We start from the raw sequence: 8,658 nt of genomic DNA on the forward strand, positions 1-8,658 counted from the left end.
TTTTGGAACTATTTGAATTATTTTGACATAGTCTAAAATACACTTGTGCACTAGAATAATAATGTTGCTCAATTCATTCAATGTAAGTATTAAGAGAATAGCACACCGACCAAGAGGAGACAAATAGGCACTACTTAGATAGTATCGATTTGCTTTTTTATTTTATCTAGTCTATTATTGTTTGTTAATAGTCTAACAATGAAGGACTTAGATTATGTAATAGTGAGTTTGATTCTATTTTGAATCACATTTTGGCATTTAAATAAAAAAAATTCTTGTTTGTTCTTGAGTTCACCAATATTTTGATGGTTTTATTAGCATATTTTCATCTCTTTATTATATTAGTCATGCTAATGTAATGACCCTCTTGGTCATTTCTGTGTCTTGCCTTCTGTGTGTCGTTTAGAGCGTTCCTATAGCGACCCCAAGTCATTTATGACTTGTTGGGACTGACAGTTCGGTCACCTGGTCGTTCGTTTGGTCTTGGTGCGTGTTTTTGTGTTTTGGAGCTTATGAACCTTGAACGATCATTTTCGATCAAAAGTTCAAGAAGATGACATCGGAATCCAATTCTGACAATTCCATCAGCTCCGGAAGGGTCATGTTAGGCTGGTAGCATGGTCAACATGACTCCCGAGATTTTCAGTGTGAGTCGGTGCGATTAGGCATTTTAACTTTAAGTTTAAGCCTAAGTTTGACTTTGGTCAACATTCTGAGTAAACGCGCTCAGATGAGAATTCCGTCAGCGTGGTTAGCTCCGGAATGTTGAGTTTGGTCTAGATTGACCCTCTTTTGTGTCTGGAGGTTTTCGATATCTTTCCGAGCCCTTTTGTGGGTTTTGACTTAAAATGGCTTTTGGAAGTGGGACCCACTTTTTATCGAAATGACCTCTGATGGAAATTTGGTCTGCGCCGTTGAGCCTGGAATGTCGAATTTGGTATGGTTGCATATCTCGTTTGCGTGCACGGGGTTCCGAATTCGGAGCACCCCGTCGGAGTTTTAAATTTTGGAATTATTGCAGAAAATCAGCAACATATTCCCAAACTTAAACCCTCATAACTCTCTAATCTCTCAACCGATTTGGGCGATTCAAAAGGCAAAGTTGTGAGATTTTTCGAGGACAACGCGTTGGTGAGCTCGGATAGTGATTTGGGGTCTCCGTTTGAGGTAAATTTCGTGAAATACCTGCTGCCTCACCCTTTTTGTGAGCTTGATTTTGGGAATTTTTTAGACTTGTTTTCTTAGCCATTTTAGATCCGATTTTGGTGATTTTTGAGGCTATCTTGAGTGGTTTTTTGAGGAGAACATTGTGGTGTTGTCAGATTTTACTGTAGACCGCTCGTTTTTGGTAAATACAGTGATTCATTTGCTGTCCCATTTCTAATTTTTGAGAAAATTTGGGTTTTGGTTGTATGTTGATATTGTGTTGTTCCCGAGCCCCGAATTGTGTCCCATTTTGGGACATGAGCTGGGGGAACTGGTTAGGACCCACTTTTGGGGTTAATTTCGGAATTTCCTGCGCGGTTCCCACGATTCCCGTTTTGACTCCAAAATTGACCCATCTCCGTTTGTTGTGATTTTTGTGTCTAAACGACCGTATTAACGCTGTGACTCTATTTTTTATAGCGGGGCAGCGTTTCGAGGACGTTCGGAAAGGAAAAGCTCTAGCGAAGTGATTTTGAAGGGCGTGTGATTGGCCTACAGGTAGGCTACGGTTTTCCTCTCTTAGATTGAGCTCGAGAATGTGAATGCATGTTGATTAGTTGGGATTTGGGTTGGGTAGTAATTGAATCTTGCATAGGTGTTAAGAAATCATGTTTTCGGCTTATTTTCGGAATTATCGGGTAACTGTGAGCATGTTTTGTGTTATTAACGGACCCTCCTCGCTATGTGGAGTGCTTGCATGCTTAATTATTGTTTATTTGAAGCATGTTGGGCCTTAGTTTAGGTTTGACTAGGGCTTGCCTTAGAAATACATGATTCGGATCCAATAGGCCTTAGTTTTGCCCCGACGTCGCTCGGCCGACTTAGAACCCTGTAGACTGGTGTAGCAGACTTGAGTCTGATAGATTGGGCCTTAGCTAGGCGATACGCTTGCTCCGACTTTAGTTATCCTTATTTTCCCCGATGTTACGGCTTCACGAGTTACGTCGGCAACACTAATTCTACTTCGCGATTTGAATTTGGTTTTCGATTTGGTTCCAAGGACTTACATTGATTGGCTATGTGTGGACGGCATTTCACGGATATTTATGAGTATGGATCGATTGGGACTCTTTCAGCAGCTACATTGACACCTTTATAGAGCATCCGATTTAAGGTCTGGCCTCTATTGCCCAAATACTTATATAGAGCATCCGGTTTAATGTCCGGCCTCTATTGCCCAGATACTTATATAGAGCATCCGGTTTAAGGTCTGGCCTCTATTGCCCAAATACTTATATAGAGCATCCGGTTAGAGTTCTGGCCTCTTATAATTGTTACTTGTGATTGGTTACTTGGGTATTTCTTGTGAGCATCCGGTTCGAGGTCCTGCCTCCGTACTGTCAGATTCTACTAATTAGGGTTGAGATTCTGGTGTTCTTCATTCTTGGGTTCGTTTATGCAATTCTCTTTAGTTATAGTTATTCTGTGTAGTCGTCGGGCTTATGGGGGTCCGTTTGGGTTTTTATTTAACTTGCGCACGAGTGTACCTTCTGGGCTTATGGGGGTCCAGTTAGGTGTAGTTAGCTTATAGATTACTTTAGTTAGTTCTTTGTACACTCGTGTGCATTCCATTGTTAGTTAGATTTTAGTTCTTGACTTCGGTTTGTGTTATTCCTTCTTTTCATATTGCCTTTACTTTTCAAGTTCAGTCGGCCTATGATGCCTACTGGGTACCTATTGTTTTGGTACTCATGCTACGCTCTGCATCTATTTCGTGATGCAGGTTCGGGCACTAGTAGCCAGCGTTGATCGAGCTTGGAGCAGACTGATCGGGAGACGGGAGTGAGCACACGACGTTTTATGCTATTTCAATCTCCATTTGTATATATATAGACTTGTCTTTTACCTTTCGAGACAGTCCAGTCTCTGTTGTCCACTTTTGGGACTTGTACTCATTTTGTTAGTAGCTCTGTACTAGTGACTGCCAAGTTCTGGGAGGGATCTTTATTTGTATATATGTTTTTGGTTTGCTTCCGCCTGTTTATATTCTTATTTGGCTACTCTTGTTTAGTTTCTACCCTCACACCCATTACTTGTTGTTCCGGGTTACGGGTTGGCTTACCTGCTGGTGGGTTATAATAGGTGTCATCATGACTTGAGAAATCAGGTTGTGACAAGTTGGTATTAGAGCCCCAGGTTTATCGGTCTCACTTGTTCAGAGCTAGAGTGTAGTAGAGTCCTGCGGATCGGTGCAGAGACGTCCGTAACTTATCTTCGGGAGGCTACAGGATGTCCTTAGGAAAATTCCCTCTTTTGTTTCGCTTTCGTGCATCGTGTGTCTTATTGGTTCTTGGAAATCTCATTTGTTTCACTCTTTCTCAAGATGGCTCGCTCGCGAGGTGGCGCACCCGGGTCTGCAGGCAGAGCCTCAGCTTGGGGTAGACGCCGACCCCGAGGTCGAGGCAGGGCTGTAGCACCAGCCCGAGATAGGAAGGAGGAGCCTCAGGCAACATATATATCTCCACAGCCAGTGGGGCCGGGGCCAGCCCAGCCACCACCTGCACCAGCTGCAACTGCAGCTGCTGCTCCTGATTTTCATGCTCTCCTGACTCAGATACTAGCAGTTATTGGGGAGATGCGACAAGCACCAGCCCCAGCAGCACCAGCACCAGCCCCAGCAGCAGCAGCATCAGCTCCAGCGCTGCAGGGTCAGCCTGCCGTAGCGGCACCAGAGGTTCAGCCGCCAGCAGTTCATGTGGATGTCGTGTCAGACTTAAAGGACGGAGAGATGCCACTGCGCGAGCAGAAGATGCTCAGGGTATTCCAGAGGTTAACACCACCGATATTCTCAGGGGCTATTGGAGAGGATGCCCACGAGTTCCAGCTCACTTGTCAGGAGCAGCTACAGTCATTAGGCCTCTTGGAGTCGAGAGGAGCCGACTTCACCGCTCATCAGTTTCGTGGGCCAGCCAGGCAGTGGTGGCGCTCGTATCGAGAGTCCAGGCCAGCTGGATCGCCTCATGTATCTTGGAGTGAGTTCTCAGAGGCTTTCTTAGCACGGTTCATGCCACGGAGCGTCAGGGATAGGCTTCGTGATCAGTTCTCCAGATTGGAGCAGGGCCCTATGACCGTCTCAGAGTACGAGACGAGATTCCATGAGTTGTCTCGACATGCTACCATGATCCTACCCACGGAGGAGGAGAGAGTTCGTTGTTTTGTACGTGGGTTGCGGTACCGTCTGAGGGTCGACACAGAGCATTTAGTTTTTGCCGGCCGTTCATTTCTTGATGTAGTTGACCATGCCCGATCCATGGAGCATATTCATCTCGAGGCCCAAGGGGGCAGCGATAAGAGGGCACGCTACCAGGGCAGCTACAGCGGGTCCCAGACTAGAGGGAGAGACTCCTATGATAGGCCCCGCCAGAGATTCAAGCAGGGTCAGTCCAGTCGTCCTGTTCAAGCGGCATTACCTGCTTCTGAGGAAGGCCAGTATCACCAGGGTGGTCCTAGTACGGGCCAGAGTTCGAGGGGATCAGATTCCCTCCCTTCCTACCGCAGTCGGGTTACTTCAGGGCGTTCAACTTCGAGGTGTTTTGATTGCGGTGCTCTTGACCATTGGTCCAGAGAGTGCCCCCGGCGAGGGCGAGGAGCGATTGTACCAGCTCCCCTTGCACCTAGACCAGTTTCAGCAGTGCCCCATCTAGCTAGAGGTGGTGGTCAGGACCAGGGTCGTCAGGACAGCCGACAGGGTACCAGAGGAGGAGCTCGAGGAGGCAGGCTAGGTGGTAGATCAGATGCATCGGGTAGAGGTGTTCAGGGCCATTTCTACGCAGCCCCGGTGAGGGCGACGGCTGAGGCATCTGACGATGTTATCACAGGTACGTTTTTATTATGCCATCAGCCTGCTACAGTATTATTTGATCTCGGGTCCATATTCTCGTATGTATCTGTTTATTTTGCTCCTCGATTGGGTATGAGGTCTGAGTCTTTGGCAGAGCCAGTTCATGTTTCGACCCCGGTGGGTGAGTCCTTAGTAGTGGATCAGATATTGCGATCTTGCTTAGTGATTATCCGGGGTTGTGATACTAGAGTTGACCTTATTCTGCTAGATATGGTTGATTTTGATGTGATTCTGGGCATGGATTGGTTATCTCCCTACCATACAGTCTTTGATTGCTACGCTAAGACCGTTACTTTAGCCATGCCTGGCATTTCCTCGGTGTTGTGGCAGGGTGCTTATAGTCACACACCAACAGGGATCATCTCTTTTATGCGGGCTAGACGGTTGGTTGCTTCTGGGTGTTTAGCTTATTTGGCTTATGTGCGAGATGTGAGTAGAGATGACTCTTCAGTTGACTCAGTTCCTGTGGTTAGAGAGTTTGCAGATGTGTTCCCTACAGACCTACCTGGCCTACCTCCAGATCGTGACATTGATTTTGCCATAGATTTAGAGCCCGACACCCGTCCTATTTCGCCTTACCGGATGGCTCCTGCAGAGCTCAGGGAGCTCAGTGTTCAGTTNTGTTCAGCTTCAGGATCTCTTGGGTAAGGGATTCATTAGGCCTAGTGTATCGCCTTGGGGTGCCCCAGTCCTCTTCGTGAAGAAGAAGGACGGTACTATGCGATTGTGTATTGACTACAGGCAGCTGAACAAGGTGACAGTGAAGAATCGATATCCTCTGCCTAGGATCGATGACCTATTTGACCAGCTACAGGGAGCTTCAGTGTTCTCTAAGATTGATTTGAGGTCCGGTTACCACCAGTTGAGGATTAGGGCAGCGGACATCCCTAAGACCGCATTTAGGACTCGTTATGGCCATTATGAGTTCTTGGTGATGTCGTTTGGGTTGACTAATGCCCCTGCTGCCTTTATGGACTTGATGACGCGTGTGTTCAGGCCTTATCTTGATTCCTTCGTCATAGTCTTCATTGATGACATACTAGTATACTCGCGGAGCCGGAGTGAGCATGAGCAGCATTTGAGGATAGTGCTCCAGACTTTGAGAGATCAGCGGCTTTATGCCAAGTTCTCAAAGTGCGAGTTTTGGCTTGAGTCTGTAGCCTTCTTGGGGCACGTGGTGTCCAAGGAGGGTATTAGGGTTGATCCGACGAATATTGAGGCTATTCGTGATTGACACAGGCCCACCTCAGTTACTGAGATTCGAAGCTTCGTCGGACTAGCAGGCTATTACAGACGCTTTGTTGAGGGCTTTTCTACTATTGCAGCCCCGTTGACTCGATTGACTCGTGTTGATGTTCCCTTTGTTTGGTCAGAGGAGTGTGATGCGAACTTTTTGAGGCTCAAGGAGTTATTAACTACCGCTCCTATATTGACTCTTCCAGTTGAGGGCGGGGGCTTCACAGTTTATTGTAACACATCCGGCATTGGTTTGGGTTGTGTATTGATGCAGCAGGGCCGTGTTATTGCTTATGTGTCGAGGCAGCTTAAGATCCATGAGCGCAACTACCCCACTCATGACTTAGAGTTGGCAGCGGTAGTTTTCGCGCTTAAGATTTGGAGGCACTACCTGTATGGAGTTCGATGTGAGATCTATACCGATCATAGGAGTCTTCAGTACATCATGAGCCAGGGGGACCTTAATTCGAGGCAGCATCGTTGGATTGAGCTCCTGAAGGACTACGACCTCTCTACTCTCTATCATCCAGGCAAGGCGAATGTGGTAGCGGACACCTTGAGCCGGAAGGCAGTTAGTATGGGTAGTCTAGCCTTCTTATCTGTTGAGGAGCAACCCTTAGCTTTGGACATTCAGTCCTTAGCTAATAGCATGGTTCGGTTGGATATCTCAGATTCTAGGCTCGTCTTGGCCTTTATGGGAGTTCAGTCTTCTTTGGTTGATAGGATCCGTGGTTGCCAGTTTGAGGATGATACCTTGGTGGCCCTTAGAGATCGAGTGTTAGCGGGTGATGGTGGTCAGGCTACCTTAGATCCTGATGGAGTGTTGAAATTTACCGGCCGCATCTGTGTTCCGAGAGTTGGAGATTTGATACAGTTGATACTTGCTAAGGCCCATGAGTCTAGATACTCTATCCATCCGGGCACAACGAAGATGTATCGTGATTTGAGGCAGCATTACTGGTGGAGTGGCATGAGGAGAGATATTGTTGACTTTGTTTCCTGTTGCTTGTGCTGCCAGCAGGTAAAGGCCGAGCATTTGAGGCCTGGTGGCGAGCTCCAGAGATTACCTATTTCGGAGTGGAAGTGGGAGTGTATCACTACGGACTTCGTTGTGGGGTTGCCTCGGACTTCTAGAGGTGTTGACAACATTTGGGTCATCGTGGATCGATTGACCAAGTCAGCACACTTCCTTCCTGTTCATACTACCTTCAGTGCTGAGAGGTTAGCTCGTATCTATATTCGGGAGGTAGTTCGTCTTCATGGTGTGCTTGTTTCTATCATTTTAGATCGGGGTTCACAGTTCACTTCTAGCTTTTGGAGGGCTTTTCAGGAGGAGTTGGGAACCCGTGTCCACCTTAGCACAACATTTCACCCACAGACGGATGGTCAGTCAGAGCGTACTATTCAGGTCCTTGAGGATATATTGCGGGTCTGTGTTATGGATTTTGGAGGTCAGTGGGACTAGTGCTTGCCTTTGACGGAGTTTGCGTACAACAACAGCTACCACTCTAGTATTCAGATGGCCCCGTTTGAGGCCTTATATGGTAGGCGTTGTCGCTCTCCAATTGGTTGGTTTGAGTCTACAGGGCCTAGGCCGCGTGGTACAGATTTGCTTCAGGAGGCCCTGGATCAGGTGAGGGTGATTCAGGATAGGCTCAGGACGGCTTAGAGTAGGCACCAGAGTTATGCGTATCAGAGGCATCGACCTTTGAGATTCTCTATTGGTGACCGGGTATTCCTCCGTGTGTCGCCCATGAAGGGCGTGGTGAGGTTTGGGAGGCGGGGCAAGCTTAGCCCTAGGTACATTGGTCCTTTTGAGATACTCCGGACAGTTGGGGAGGTTGCTTATGAGTTGGCCCTACCTCCAGTATTTTCAGCCATCCACCCAGTGTTTCATGTTTCGATGCTGCGGCGGTATGTTCCTGATGAGTCCCATGTGCTCCAGTATGATGCAGTCGAGTTGGATGATCGTTTGACATTTGTAGAGGAGCCAGTTGCCATTCTAGCCAGAGATGTGACGAGATTGCGCTCAAGAGCCATTCCTGTTGTTAAGGTCCATTGGAGGCATCGTCCAGTCGAGGAGGCTACTTGGGAGACCGAGCAAGAGATGCGAGAGCAGTTTCCTGGTTTGTTTGAGCCTTCAGGTACTTCTTGATCCTTTCTTTCGCGGACGAAAGTCCTTTTTAGTAGTGGATATTGGAATGACCCTCTTGGTCATTTCTGTGTCTTGCCTTCTGTGTGTCGTTTAGAGCATTCCTATAGCGACCCCAAGTCATTTATGACTTGCTGGGACTGACAGTTCGGTCACCTGGTCGTTCGTTTGGTCTTGGTGCGAGTTTTTGTGTTTTGGAGCTTATGAAACTTGAACGATCATT

General features: G+C 47.3%; 1 pseudogene; it reads left to right on the forward strand.

Annotated features, from left to right (window-relative positions):
* Positions 1 to 883: 883 nt before the first annotated feature.
* Positions 884 to 8,438, forward strand: LOC125866676 (uncharacterized; annotated as a pseudogene).
* Positions 8,439 to 8,658: the final 220 nt, after the last annotated feature.

The sequence above is a fragment of the Solanum stenotomum genome, chromosome 1 (assembly GCF_019186545.1).
Source record: "Solanum stenotomum isolate F172 chromosome 1, ASM1918654v1, whole genome shotgun sequence".
NCBI classification, from domain to species: domain Eukaryota; kingdom Viridiplantae; phylum Streptophyta; class Magnoliopsida; order Solanales; family Solanaceae; genus Solanum; species Solanum stenotomum.